The 16,439-nt window shown below is 49.3% G+C and overlaps 1 non-coding gene across 1 annotated transcript; it reads right to left on the reverse strand.

The window, feature by feature from the left end:
• Positions 1 to 19: 19 nt before the first annotated feature.
• On the reverse strand, positions 20 to 93 carry TRNAI-AAU (transfer RNA isoleucine (anticodon AAU)). Its single transcript has one exon. It is a non-coding gene; the product is annotated as a tRNA-Ile (tRNA).
• Positions 94 to 16,439: the final 16,346 nt, after the last annotated feature.

The raw sequence follows: 16,439 nt of genomic DNA on the forward strand, positions 1-16,439 counted from the left end.
TAAATAAAAAAGAAGAAGATGGCCCGTACGGGGATCGAACCCGCGACCTTGGCGTTATTAGCACCACGCTCTAACCAACTGAGCTAACCGGCCATTTATGAAATCCCGACTTACGGAATCACTTCTTCATGGTTACACACTATCTTGGATATGGGCCATTTCACCAGGTTGGGCCACACTGCGACTTCGGCATAGTTCATGTATGAAAGGGGCAAAATATCACAGGAATTCTATGTTTTCTGATGTAAACTGGTTTGTGGTAAAAGGTGTGTGTACTGTGTTTGCTTGTATATCTCATGAACAATACAACATTTTAGAGAGAAATACTATGTTTTAGATTTGAAAATCATACTGGTGTCCAGGGCAAAAATTGGTACAAAGTGTGACATTATTTCTGTGATACATTCAAATTTACATTTCATGAAGAAAACGTTTCGACAATAATCAGCAATACTCATGAATAGTAGGTCAGTTGCATCGACGTGAGTGTGCACAAGTCTGAACATTACATGTCCTGTCAGTGTACAAATCATGCAACCCCGTTACATCGACGTAACGCATGGTGTCCATTAATAAAAATCCTTGTTACATCGATGAACCGGCCCATTATCAAGAACCCTTATGATATTCGTAGGTCGAGGCAACTTTAACCACCTTAATTGAGGGGGTTAATACAGAGAATGATGGTATTGAAGCGGGGTGTTACGCGCGCTGCTTGTAAGCAAGGAGGAGGCGGACAACGCGGTAAGTTGTAAGAGTCTTTATTCAAGAGCTCCACTGTAACACTGGAGCGTTCCGATCCGGGCTGCGCGCCGGTGTATATCCCGCGGCCACGCCTACCCCTCGGGCGTGGCCGCCGCCCACTTGGCGCGCGGAATGATGTCATCACGCCAGTGAGCTTTCGTGTCCGCAACACGCACCCCCCCAGAATTCCCACGCACCTGGAGGGCCAGTTTGCGGGGCAAACGGATGACCCGGCCGAAGCGCCCTCTGGCGACTAGCGGCATCCGGGGTGCAGGGATGCCAGCTGGGATGCCTCCGGCTGCACCCGGGATGGGTGCAGGCTCGGGGGGCCGCGTGCCGGCGGGGCCGGGCGGTGCCGGGGGTCCGCCCGCCAGGGGGCGGCCCCGACGCGGGGGCCGAGCCACCGGCGGTGGGTGGTCCACGTCGAGGTGGGCCGGCTTGAGGCGGTCTATGGAGACACGGTCAGGAGTGCCGCCGATGTCCAAGGTGAAATGTTTCACCCCGGTCTCCAGCACGCGGAAAGGCCCGTCGTACGGGGGCCGCAGTGGTGTCCGGTGGGCGTCGTGCCGGACGAAGACGTACTCCGCGGTGCGAAGCTCCGGGGCGACGTGCGTAGGTGGGTGCCCGTGGTGCGCCGTGGGCACCGGGGCGAACCTCTGGGCGGTCTCCTGCAGCACGAAGCGTTCCTGCGCCGCGGACCAGGGTGCCGTGGAGTCTGGGAGGAACTCGCCCGGCACCCGCAGCGGTTGCCCGAAGACCAACTCCGCCGCGGATGCGCGCAGGTCGTCCTTGGGCGCCGTCCGGAGGCCCAGCATGCACCCAGGGGAGCATGTCGACCCAGCCGCCGTCGTGGAGGGTCGCCCGGAGCGCGGCCTTCAACGAGCGGTGGAAGCGCTCGCACAGGCCGTTAGCCTGGGGGTGGTAGGCCGTGGTGCAGTGCAGCTGGACCCCGAGCCCCCGCGCGATCGCCCCCCAGAGCTCCGAGGTGAACTGGGGGCCGCGGTCGGACGAGATGTCCGAGTGGACGCCGAACCGGGCGACCCAGGTGGCGATGAACGCCTGCGCGACGTCCGCCGCCGTCGTTGACGCCAAAGGCACGGCCTCCGGCCACCGGGTGGTGCGGTCCATCATGGTCAGGACGTGGGTGAAACCCCGCGAGGGGGGCAGAGGTCCCACCAGGTCCACGTGAATGTGGTCAAACCGACGTTCCGGCACCGCAAACGGGGCCAATGGGGCCTGGGTGTGTCGGTGCACCTTCGCGCGCTGGCACGCGAGGCACGTCCTGGCCCAGCCGCGGACGGCCTTCCGGAGGCCATGCCAGACAAACTTGTCGGCGATCAACCTCTGGGAGGCCCTCGTGCCCGGGTGGGACAGGCCGTGGATGGCGTCGAAAATCTGGCGCTGCCAGCCCGCGGGCACGATGGGGCGAGGCCACCCGAGGGAGACGTCGCACCAGAGGGCCGTGCCCGCGCCGTTGAACGGCACCTCGGTGACGCGGAGGCCCGTAACGGCGGTCCGCAAGGCCTGGACGTCGGGGTTGGCGGCCTGGTCCCCCGCCATCCGGGCATAGTCGATGCCGAGGTGGACCGCGTGGGCAACGGACCGGGAAAGGCAATCCGCCACCAGGTTGTCCTTCCCCGCGACGTGCCGGATGTCCGTCGTGTATTCGGACACGGCCGAGAGGTGACGCTGCTGCCGGGCCGACCACGGCTCGGCAACCTTGCCCATCGCGAACACCATTGGCTTGTGGTCGACGAAGGCCGTGAACGCACGGCCCTCGAGCAGATGGCGGAAGTGCCTGACCGCCAGGTGGAGCCCGAGCAACTCGCGGTCGAAGGTACTGTACCGGCGTTTGGGCGGGCGAAGCTGCCGGCTGAAGAACGCCAGCGGTTGCCAAGCTCCACGCACCCATTGCTCGTGCACCGCGCCCACCGCGTAGTCCGAGGCGTCGGTGGTGAGGGCAATCGGTGCATCGGGCGCCGGGTGCGCGACCATGGTGGCGTTAGCCAAGGCGAGCTTCGCGCCCACGAACGCCGCGTCCATCTGCTCGGTCCAGGTAACGTCAACTTTGCCCGGCTTCCCTCGGAGGGCCTCGTGCAGGGGGCGCAGGAGCTGGGCGATGCGGGGCAGGAACCGATGGTAAAAGTTTACCATGCCCAGGAACTCCTGGAGCCCCCTGATCGTGCGGGGTCGCGGAAACCCCTTCACCGCCTCCACCTTGGCCGGCAGGGGGACGGCCCCGTGCCTGGTGACGCGGTGCCCCAAAAAGTCGATTTCAGTGACACCGAACCGGCACTTGGCGGGGTTCACGGTCAGGCCGTGCTGGCCCAGGCGTTCGAAGAGCGTGCGGAGATGGTGGAGGTGCTCTTCGCGGGACGCGCTTCCGACGAGGATATCATCCAGATAGACGTAGACGAAATCCAAGTCGTGCAAGACGCTGTCCATGAGGCGCTGGAACGCCTGAGCCGCATTCTTCAAACCGAAGGGCATCCGAAGAAATTCGAAAAGACCGAACCGCGTGATGACAGCCGTCTTCGGGATGTCCTCCGGCCTGACGGGGACCTGGTGGTAACCGCGTATGAGGTCCACCTTCGAGAAGAAGGACATATTCGCCAAGCGGGCGGAAAAGTCCTGAATATGGGGGACGGGGTAGCGGTCGGGGGTGCTGGCGTCGTTGAGATGGCGGTAGTCCCCGCATGGTCGCCATCCCCCGCCGGGCTTGGGCACGATGTGGAGCGGCGACGCCCAAGCACTCTCGGAGCGCCGCACGATGCCGAGCCGCTCCAGCGTAGCAAACTCGGCTTTAGCAACCGCGAGCTTCGTCGGCTCGAGGCGGCGTGCTCGGGCGTAGACCGGTGGCCCGGCGGTGGGGATGTGATGTTCCACCCCGTGCTTGACGGTCCCCGCCGAGAAGGTGGGCCTCGTGAGGGCCGGGAAACAAGCGAGGAGGCGGGTGAATTCGTCCGCTGCCAGAAGCATGCAGATGAACCTGGCCGGAACCGAACCGCTCAGCAAGCCGCTCGGCGAGCTGCTCGATGAGCCGCTCCGTGAGCTGCTCAACGAGGCGGGCAGCGCGCAAGCGAGCGAGCTGAACGTCTCGGCCTGGACAAGCCTTCTGTGCTTGACGTCCACCAGGAGGCCATTGGCACAAAGGAAGTCCGCGCCAAGCAGTGCCATAGGCACGTCGGCAGTCACGAACGACCATCGGAAAACCTGCCCTCCGAACCGCAGAGAAAGGCAGCGTTTTCCGTATGTGCGAATGGGCGTACCGTTGGCAGCAAGCAGAGCGGGACCCCGGCCCGCGGTCTGCTTGTTGGACATACCGGCGGGAACGACACTCACCTGCGCTCCCGTGTCGCACAGGTAACGGCGCCCGGATAAGGTGTCCATTATGTACAGGAGGCTGTTTAATCGGCCGGCGCTCAGTGCCACTACCGAGGGCCGGCCCGGGCGTTTCCCGACCTGCCGAATGAGCACGGCGGGCGACATTGCCGGGCCTCATGGCCGAACCCAGCGTGGAAATGGCACCAGGTTTGCGGCGAAGCCGGAGGCCGCGGTTTCCGCGGTGGTGGTGGGCGGGGCGTGGCGGCCGCCACGAGGCGCCCCTCGGAGTAGGGGTGGGCACCCGCAGGAGGTTCAGCAGCTACGCGGTGCGTCGCGTAGTAGGGGTGGGCACCCGCAGCAGTTTCGGGCTCGGGAGCCGCTACGGCCGCACCGAAACTCGCCTGCGTGTCCAAAGCCGCGTAGAACTTGTCGGCCTCGGCCGCGAGCGCTCGGGGTTCCGTTGTCGCAGAACCGGCCAACGCGAGGCGTACTCGTGCCGGCAGCTGGCGTCGAAATAACGCCCGGAATAGAGCGTTCGGGGTTTCGTCGCCCATGAGCGACAGCATATGGTCCAATCGGACCGACGGTCGCGTGTCACTGAGTTCGGGGAGGTCCAAGAGGCGATCGGCCCGTGCGTCCACCGTGAGGCCGAACGTGGCGAGGAGGGGACGCTTGATCGCCTCGTACCTGTCGTCGGCCGGTGGGTTCCTCAGGACCGACACGACGCGGGCGGCTGTGCCGGCCCCGAGGGAGGCGACCACGTGGCAGTAGCGTGTCTCGTCCGCCGTGATGCCTCGAAGCCTGAACTGGGCTTCGGCCTGCAGGAACCAGATCTCCGCCTGAGCTTCCCAGAACTTGGGGAGCTTTATCGTTACCGCGTTGGTTGCCATGGCTGTGGCGGGTTCGGGTGGTCAGTGACGGCTGACCAGAACGTCGGGGTCACCAATGAAGCGCGGTGTTACGCGCGCTGCTTGTAAGCAAGGAGGAAGCGGACAACGCGGTAAGTTGTAAGAGTCTTTATTCAAGAGCTCCACTGTAACACTGGAGCGTTCCGGGCTGCGCGCCCGGTGTATATCCCGCGGCCACGCCTACCCCTCAGGCGTGGCCGCCGCCCACTTGGCACGCGGAATGATGTCATCACGCCAGTGAGCTTTCGTGTCCGCCACAATACAAACAATAATTATTTTGCACAAATGTATTTGTTGTATTTGTGATATTACATTTTTATAGGCAATTTCGGTTGAAGATTTAGGTTGAATGTTTTTTTTTCAAGAAAGAACTCCTCAGCACACACATAGGGGAGGGATTGGTGCAGACTGGAAGTTTGGGACGATTACACCTCACCACCAAATAATTCAAAACACCTCACCACCAAGTAATTTAAAACACCTCAGCCATTAAACACGTAATGAAAACACCTCACCACCACAAAATGAAAAACACCTCACCACCACGAAATTAAAAACACGTCACAGCCATTAAACACGTAACAAAAACACCGCAGCCATAAAACACGTAATAAAAATACCTCACCACCACGAAATTAAAAACACCTCACAGCCATAAAACACGTAATAAAAACACCTCACAGCCATAAAACACGTAATAAAAACACACCACCACAAAATTAAAAACACCTCACAGCCATAAAACACGTAATAACCTTCATCTCCCTTCATCTACCTTCATCTCCCTCAACCTTCTGCCTCACTCTTCCCCCTCCTCAAATAACACCTCACTGCGCCTCACGCAATCACCATCAAACCTTTTGTCCGCCCCATTCTTCCCTTTCTCCAAGCTATTCTGAAATCTCTGACACACCTTCAACAGCTCTCCCTACCTCTTCCTCCTCTTCCACATCTTACACTGCCGCTCCCCCCCCCCCCCCCCCCCCACCCCTGTTCTGTATCCGATGCTCCCCCTTCCTCTTCTTTAACAGTATGGACCTCAAACATCCGGGGCCTTCGCTCAAACTTGACTGATCTCTCCATACAGGTTGCTTCTGATAAACTAGACGTGATCTGCTTAACAGAAACTTTCCTCCTTCATGATGTCTCTGATTCCTTGATATCTCTCCCAGGTTACTCCCTCCTGCGGTATGATAGACCTGAGCCTTGTCCTGGAGGGGGAGTTGCTATCTTTATAAAAAAACTCTCTTCCTCACTCGCCCTGCACTGCCCTCTCTCCACCTCACCCCCAGGAATACCTTTGGCTACGGCTTCCCCTTCGCTCCCACCTTTTGTTCATATGTGTGTTGTACCGTCCACCAAACAGTGATGACTCCATCTACATCTCGCTGTCTGATAATATGGACCAACTTCTATCTACCCATCCCAACTCTCTCTTCCTCATATGTGGTGATTTCAATTGTCACCATGCCAGTTGGCTGGGTGTGGGTACCTCTCTCACCAGCCATGGCTCTTCAGCAAAGGATTTCTGTGACTCACTGGGACTGACACAATCTGTCAATTTCCCGACCCGGATCTCAGTCAATGGAGCATCTTCTCTTCTGGACTTGGTTTTGACAAACTTCCCTGAAAATGTCTGCTGCTCTTCTTCTGCTCCAATCGGCTCATCTGATCATGTGCTTGTTAAAGTGGACATCTCTCTGACCATTCTCAGAGAGCCTCCTCAGCGTCGACGAGTCTGGCATTTCACTCAGGCCAACTGGCACGGTCTTCAAGCAGCCATCAATCATCTGGACTGGTCTCCCATCTCTACCGCCTCTGACATCAACTCATCCTGGGAATTCTTCCAAAGTAAATTGCTCTCTCTCATGCACAGATTTATCCCATCTCGTCTTCAGTTGTCATACCCTTCCTCCCGTCCATGGTACACGGAATCTTGCGGTGAGGCTGTTGCCCAGAAACAACTTGCCTTCGTCTCCTGGAAAGCAAATCCAACGGAAGGAAATCTCATTTCCTTTCACAAAGCCCGAAACAAGTGTGTGTCCACCCTCAGGAGAGCCAGGAAACAATATCTCTCCGTTCTCAGGACCGAACTCTCTTATCTGTCTCCCTCTTCCAAATCCTGGTGGCGTCTGGTCAAATCTGTTTCTGGTGTTTGTTCCCCCTCCATCCCCTCCCTCACCTCAAATGGCCACACGGCTGATTCCGCACGTGAAAAAGCTGAATGCCTCAACTCTGTGTTTGCCTCTAAATCTTGTGTCCCAAACCCATCCCTCTCTGTACCCACCGTACCCAGTCATACCCAGCTGTTCCTGGACTCTGTGTCCTTTCCTCCTGACAAGGTGGAAAAGTTTCTGTCAACCCTCGACTCTGATTCTGCAACTGGACCTGACGGCATCAGCCCACAGATCCTAAAATCCTGTTCTTCGCTCTTTCACTCCCTCTCTCTGTTCTCCTCACTCTCTCTTTTGCTCAAGGTCATCTGCCATCTGCTTGGAAATCTGCCAACATCACCGCTTTGCACAAAAAAGGTGCAAAAACAGATCCTAGCAACTACAGACCAATCAGCCTTCTCCCAATTATCAGCAAAGTCATGGAATCCATCATTGCTTCAGATATGAAATCTTTCCTCTTCTCCAATGGCTTGATCTCTGATCATCAATTTGGTTTAAGACCTGGTCACTCTACTCTGGACATGCTGCTTCTGCTTTCTCAACAATGGATGGAGGTCCTCAATGCCAAACAGGAAATTAGAGCTGTCTCCCTTGACATATCACGTGCCTTCGATATGGTCTGGCACCCCGCTCTGCTCACCAAACTCTCCTCTTTTGGTATCCATGGAAATCTCCACGCATGGCTGGCGGACTTCCTCTCTAGTCGTAGTCAACGTGTGGCCCTGAATGGGTTTCTCTCATCTCCTCTTCCTGTTCAGGCTGGAGTTCCCCAAGGCAGTGTTCTGGGCCCTGTGCTTTTTCTGGTCTTCATCAATGATCTCTCTGACTCTCTTGAAAATCCTCTCTATCTCTTTGCTGATGACTCTACTCTCTGTCGCTCCATTCTTCATCCCTCAGATCGGCAGTCTGCAGCCTCCTCACTCCCTGCAGACCTGGAGAAAATCACAGACTGGGCATACAAGTGGAACATGTCTTTCAATCCTGACAAATCTCACACTCTTACGATGTCTCTCCGAAAAGACCGACTGAACAACCCTCCCATCCACTTTCTGAATAATCCTCTCCAAGAAGTTCTGTCACTCAAGCTTTTGGGTCTCACTATCTGCCATGATCTTTCCTGGGAAACCCACATTTCAAATCTGGCCTCCAAAGCCAGTCGCCGACTGGGCATCCTCCGTCGTGCGAAGTCCTTCCTTGGCACACCTGAGCTCCTCACCACATACAAGGCTTTCATCCGCAGCTCAATGGAATACTGCTCTCCCCTCTGGGCTGGTGCACCTGCCTCACACCTAGCTCGTCTTCACGCTGTTGAAACCAAAGCATTCAGAATCATTGGAATCTCCCGCCATGAAGCCAACTCCAAGGGCCTCTCACTCACTCACCGCAGGCAGGTTGGTGGTCTTTCCGTCTTCTACCGACTCCTCTCTGGCCTTGCCCCCCCCCCCCCCAGCTCTCTCTGGGCTCTGTCCAGCAAATATTCCTACAGGTCGCACAAGATCTGCCTGCAATCCTCTTATGGTTAAACTGCCAAAATCAAGACTCTCTGCTCACCTTCACTCCTTCATTCCTCTTTTCTCCCGCCTCTGGAACAAACCCCCTCACTCTCTTCAATCCCACTCCACCCTCCAGGTCTTTAAAACAGCTGTTCACCACCATCTCTTATCTTCCCCCATCCAAAACATTGATCTTTTCTATCCCTGCTAATTTCACCCCAATTCCACTTTTTTTAAATACCAACTTCTGTCCTGGAAGTCCTTGGTGTCCTTGTGTTTGATACTTCTGCCACTCCCTCCCCCCAAGCCCTCTCCCTCCCACACATCTCCCTGCTCTTAAATGTTGTGTGCCCTCAAGTGTTTGTGTGCTTCCCCTTCTCTTGTCTTCCGCTCCCTCTTTTTGTATATTTTGTTTGTCTGGTTGATTTGTTTGTGAAGTAAATGTCAGCTCTTTCACGAGCCTCGATTCAGTATACAAAAAAAAAAAAAAAAAAAAAAAACACCTCACCACCACGAAATTAAAAACACCTCACAGCAATAAAACACGCAATAAAAACACCTCACAGCCATAAAACACGTAATAAAAACACCTCACAGCCATAAAACACGTAATAAAAACACCTCACAGCAATAAAACACGTAATAAAAACACCTCACAGCAATAAAACACGTAATAAAAACACCTCACAGCCATAAAACACGTAATAAAAACACCTCACAGCAATAAAACACGTAATAAAAACACCTCACAGCCATAAAACATAATAAAAAGTCATAAAAACACCTCACCACCACAAAAAGTCATAAAAACACCTCACCACCACAAAATTAAAAACACCTCACAGCAATAAAACACGTAATAAAAACACCTCACAGCCATAAAACATGTAATAAAAACACCTCACAGCCATAAAACACGTAATAAAAACACCACCACCACGAAATTAAAAACACTTCACCACCACGTCATTTAAAAACACCTCACCACCAAGTAATTCAAAACACCTCACCACCACGTAATTATAAATACCTCACCACCACGAAATTAAAAACACCTCACCACCACGTAATTATAAATACCTCACCACCACGAAATTAAAAACACCTCACAGCCATAAAACACATAATAAAACCACCTCACCACCACGAAATTAAAAACACCTCACAGCTATAAAACACGTAATAAAAACACCTCACAGCCATAAAACACGTAATAAAACCACCTCACCACCACAAAATTAAAAACACCTCACAGCAATAAAACACGTAATAAAAACACATCACCACCACGAAATTAAAAACACCTCACAGCCATAAAACACATAATAAAAACACATCACCACCACGAAATTAAAAACACCTCACAGCCATAAAACACGTAATAAAAACACCTCACAGCCATAAAACACGTAATAAAAACACCTCACCACCACAAAATTAAAAACACCTCACAGCAATAAAACACGTAATAAAAACACCTCACCACCACAAAATTAAAAATACCTCATAGCAATAAAACACGTAATAAAAACACCTCACAGCCATAAAACATGTAATAAAAACACCTCACAGCCATAAAACATGTAATAAAAACACCTCACAGCCATAAAACACGTAATAAAAACACCTCACAGCCATAAAACACGTAATAAAAACACCTCACCACCACAAAATTAAAAACACCTCACAGCCATAAAACACGTAATAAAAACACCTCACAGCCATAAAACACGTAATAAAAACACCTCACAGCCATAAAACACGTAATAAAAACACCTCACAGCCATAAAACACGTAATAAAAACACCTCACAGCCATAAAACACGTAATAAAAACACCTCACCACCACAAAATTAAAAACACCTCACAGCAATAAAACACGTAATAAAAACACCTCACAGCCATAAAACATGTAATAAAAACACCTCACAGACATAAAACATGTAATAAAAACACCTCACAGCCATAAAACACGTAATAAAAACACCTCACCACCACAAAATTAAAAACACCTCACAGCCATAAAACACGTAATAAAAACATCTCACAGCCATAAAACACGTAATAAAAACACCTCACCACCACAAAATTAAAAACACCTCACAGCCATAAAACATGTAATAAAAACACCTCACAGCCATAAAACACGTAATAAAAACACCTCACCACCACAAAATTAAAAACACCTCACAGCCATAAAACACGGAATAAAAACACCTCACCACCACAAAATTAAAAACACCTCACAGCCATAAAACACGTAATAAAAACACCTCACCACCACAAAATTAAAAACACCTCACAGCAATAAAACACGTAATAAAAACACCTCACCACCACAAAATTAAAAACACCTCACAGCCATAAAACACGTAATAAAAACACCTCACCACCACGAAATTAAAAACACCTCACAGCCATAAAACACGTAATAAAAACACCTCACAGCCATAAAACACGTAATAAAAACACCTCACAGCCATAAAACACGTAATAAAAACAACTCACAGCAATAAAACACGTAATAAAAACACCTCACAGCCATAAAACACGTAATAAAAACACCTCACCACCACAAAATTAAAAACACCTCACAGCAATAAAACACGTAATAAAAACACCTCACCACCACAAAATTAAAAACACCTCACAGCCATAAAACACATAATAAAAACACCTCACCACCACGAAATTAAAAACACCTCACAGCAATAAAACACGTAATAAAAACACCTCACCACCACGAAATTAAAAACACCTCACAGCAATAAAACACGTAATAAAAACACCTCACCACCACAAAATTAAAAACACCTCACAGCCATAAAACACGTAATAAAAACACCTCACCACCACGAAATTAAAAACACCTCACAGCCATAAAACACGTAATAAAAACACCTCACAGCCATAAAACACGTAATAAAAACACCTCACAGCCATAAAACACGTAATAAAAACAACTCACAGCAATAAAACACGTAATAAAAACACCTCACAGCCATAAAACACGTAATAAAAACACCTCACCACCACAAAATTAAAAACACCTCACAGCAATAAAACACGTAATAAAAACACCTCACAGCCATAAAACACGTAATAAAAACACCTCACAGCAATAAAACACGTAATAAAAACACCTCACCACCACAAAATTAAAAACACCTCACAGCAATAAAACACGTAAGAAAAACACCTCACAGCCACGAAATTAAAAACACCTCACCACCACGTCATTTAAAAACACCTCACCACCAAGTAATTCAAAACACCTCACCACCACGTAATTCAAAACACCTCATCACCAACTAATTCAAAACACCTCACCACCACATAATTAAAAACACCTCACCACCACGTAATTATAAATACCTCACCACCACGTAATTATAAATACCTCACTACCATGTGATTTCAAAACACCTCACCACCACGTGATTCAAAACCACCACAACGTTATTAAAAACACTTCACAACCACGGAAACAAAAGTTTGACGGAGTCGTTAAGTGACAACACAGACACTGCCCAGATGTGTAGATATCTATCTATAATTCCATTAATCTCTGTGTGTATGTGTGTATGTGTGTTTGTATGTGTGTATGTGTGTATGTTTGTCTGTGACCGCTGTTTCTCGACAACTACCGGTCCGATATACTTGAAACTTGCCAGGTATATTGCTGGGGACCCGAGGATGTGCCTTTTCAAGGTTTCATATTAATCGGACAAGTACTTACCGAGCTATGGCGATTTCTTTACCAAACACTGCAAGCCGTTCGCTTTGGACCAAACCATTGCATGTAAATAGAGGGGGGGGTTCTGTGGTCGTTGCGAATGGACCAAACCATTCATGTAAATAGAGGGGGGGGGGTTCTGTGGTCGTTACTGCCACGTGGTTTCAAAGTTTTTTTTTGTTGTTGTTGTTTGCACGCATGTTTTTTTGCACCCACGTACGGGCACGCCCTAGGATGTTTACACACACACACCCCTACACAAATTTTTTTTTTTTTTTTTTTTTTGGCAAGGAACGGGCACCCACGTACGGGCACGTCCTAGCTTATATATAGTACGGGCATGCCCTAGTCTATCTATAATTCCAGTAATCTCTGTGTGTGTGTGTGTCTGTGTGTGTGTGTGTGTGTGTGTGTGTGTGTGTGTGTTTGTCTGTGACCGCTGTTTCTCGACAACCACGGGTCCGATATACTTGAAACTTGCCAGGTATATTGCTGGGGACCTGAGGATGTGCCTTTTCAAGGTTTCATATTAATCGGAGAAGTAGTTACCGAGCTATGGCGATTTAGCCGTTCGCCGTTCGCTTTGGCTTTGCGAATGGACCAAACCATTCATGTAAATAGAGGGGGGGGTTCTGTGGTCGTTCGCTTTGGCTTTGCGAATGGACCAAACCATTTCATGTAAATAGAGGGGGGGGGGGTTCTGTGGTCGTTACTGCCACGCGGTTTGGAATGTTTTTCCGAACGGGCACCCACGTACGGGCACGTCCTAGTCTATCTATAATTCCAGTAATCTCTGTGTGTATGTGTGTGTGTCTGTGTGTCTGTGTGTCGTTTGTCTGTGACCGCTGTTTCTCGACAACCACGGGTCCGATATACTTGAAACTTGCCAGGTATATTGCTGGGGACCCGAGGATGTGCCTTTTCAAGGTTTCATATTAATCGGACAAGTAGTTACCGAGCTATGGCGATTTCTTTACCAAACTCCGCAAGCCGTTCGCTTTGGACCAAACCATTTCATGTAAATAGAGGGGGGGGATTGTCACCGTACTCGCAAGCCGTTCGCTTTGGCTTTGCGAATGGACCAAACCATTTCATGTAAATAGAGGGGGGGGGATTGGCACCGTACTCGCAAGCCGTTCGCTTTGGCTTTGCGAATGGTCCAAACCATTTCATGTAAATAGAGGGGGGGGGATATAATTTTAGATACTAGGGCGTGCCCGTACGTGGGTGCAAAAAAACATGCGTGCAAACAACAACAACAAAAAAAAACTTTGAAACCACGTGGCAGTAACGACCACAGAACCAGGGTTGTTTCGACCAGGGGTTGTTTAGAAGCGCAATTTATCCTGCTTCTGCTCATCATGTGTACATGGTTTGGGGGCAGTGTGACAACTCAGCATATGTTGAACCTTGGGTGCAGGTACAGATTGGAAGGTGCAACCAAAGTAGAAGCAGCAATGACCATGATGTTCGTGAACCCGCCGTCAGAGACCGTGATGAAAGTGATTAACTGACACATTACAATATCATTTTTTGACCTTTCTTTGTAAATAAATGTTGCATAAAAGGTTCAATAATTTGTGAACAGGCAAATTAATACATTGTGGCGGACACAAAAGCTCACTGGCGTGAGGGCATCATTCCGCGCACCAAGTGGGCGGCGGCCACGCCCGAGGGGTAGGCGTGGCCGCGGGATATACACCGGGTGCGCAGCCCGGAGCGCTCCAGTGCTACAGTTGAGCTCTTATAATAAAGACTCTTGAACTCACCGCGTTGTCCGCTTCCTCCTTGTTATACAAGTAGCGCGCGTAGCACCGCACTTCAACATTTTGTTTTTCTTTGAAGCAATTTTTCCATTGATGTTGAAACTTTTATGTTAATGTTTCAATTTTATTGAAAAAGCCACAATAAACGGATTTTTTAATCGATTTTTCCTCAAAACACTGGTTTGATTCTCTGAATGGTTTTAATTACATTAACCCCCTCTCATGAGGTTATGTGACAGTGACTGAAGAGAGAGAAATATGTATGCAATAAAAATTCACAGGAGCAAAACTTAAAAATATGGTGTCCATGTTACGTCTGCATAATATGTGCATTAACACAGTCATTAACAACGTGTTTACATTTTTTTGCAACAAGCTTTACACTAAATCTCTTGGAATGTGAAAGCAATGTATGTATTCTGTCATTTGAGGTGCAAGAGGATGTAATTCATTGCCATTAAAAAAATTCACTTTCATGTCACACAATGTGTCCCAACCTGGTGAAATGACCTATATGTAACACTAGCAGAAGTACCCGGCGTTGTCGGGCAGGGGAGGGAGGGGATAGGGAGGGGGGGAAGGGGTGGGGAGTGGGGGGAGGGAGAGGAAGGGAAGGGGGGAAGGGGAGGAGGGAATGGGGAGGGAATGGGGGAAGGGGAAGAGGAGGGAGGGGGAAGGGGGAGGGAGGGGGAAAGGGGAGGGTAGAGGGGGAAGGGGAGGGGAGGGAGGCAGGAGAGGAAGGGGGTTCATATATATATGCTGGTGGGTGAATGTGGCGTTCATCCCGTTTCTGCGTTAAGTGTGATGCCGAACAGGAAGAAGAAGAAGCCGTACTACCAACTTCGTACACTTCTGGAATTGTTTGATTTATTTGTATTCAAATGTCTGGTGATTGTTTTGTATTTATTTATGCGAATGTGTCCTTGTATATAACTGTCATTAATTTTAAAAGGTTTAGGCACGATCGAATGATTTTTTTTAACTCCAAAAAAACGATCTTTTATTTTTACATAAATTTTTTTTTTGGCCTCAAACACTCCCAGGCACTCACTGATGAACCTCTGAAAGTTTGACGAAGATTCGTTTAGCCATTTATGAGAAAAATGGCGGCAGACACACACACACACACACACACACACATCTCGTTTTGTCATTTCTGTTCCTCACAATTCTATCTCTCTCTTTTATTCACAGACACACACACACACACCTACCCACACACACACACACACACACACACACACACACACACACACACACACACACACACACACACACACACACACACACACACACACACACACACTTAATTAATTGTACAGTATTGGTTGTTCCTAAACTTAAATATAAATAATTTAAAGGATTGTTGTAAATGATGTTAATTTCACAACATCCCATATTCAACTTTATTTAAATTGTAAACCTCAAACATAGTTTCTCCACCTAAAGCAAGAACCTTAACCTGTAAGCAATTGCCTAGTTTCCCGACTGCACGGATCATCAGCTGGGCCCCGTTCTTCCTCGAGGTTTCAATCCTTTCAGCCCAGGACCTCCCCAAACGGTGGATCCACAACCTCGATCATGGATCCACATCAATAGATGGTACATCAGTAGATCCACAACCTCAGTTGTGTCCAGGCAGTCAGTCAACCCATCAATGCAACATCACTTATTCCAACTTTACTCGCAATAGGATTTTATGTGTTATCATATATTTATAACTTTCCTTACACACTCGATAATATGATAATATCATTAAATCATTCACATCTTACCCTTAAACACATCAATTTACCAACCAGCATGACCACACCACCTACCTCTCGATCAAACTCTATTTCGAATGTTCAAACTGTTATTTATAACGGTTTTTGGCATGCTGCCGTATCCTAGCAACCACTGATTCCTAGCAATATTAATTTGTAGTATATTTAATTATTATATTGTACCGTATTTACATAAAGATCTCATGAATAATATTATATTGTACTGTACTTGTATTATATTGTACTGTAATATAATAATATTGTATTGTACTGTACTTGTATTATATTGTACTGTAATATAATATTATATTGTACTGTACTTGTATTATATTGTACTGTAATATAATAATATTGTATTGTACTGTACTTGTATTATATTGTACTGTAATATAATAATATTATATTGTGGCGGACACAAAAGCCCACTGGCGTGGTGACATCATTCCACGCACCAAGTGGGCGGTGGCCACGCCCGAGGGGTAGGCGTGGCCTCATGATATACACCGGGCGACCAGCCCGAAGGAGTTC

The sequence above is a fragment of the Myxine glutinosa genome, chromosome 2 (genome assembly GCF_964187855.1).
Source record: "Myxine glutinosa chromosome 2, kmMyxGlut1.1, whole genome shotgun sequence".
Lineage (NCBI taxonomy): Eukaryota > Metazoa > Chordata > Myxini > Myxiniformes > Myxinidae > Myxine > Myxine glutinosa.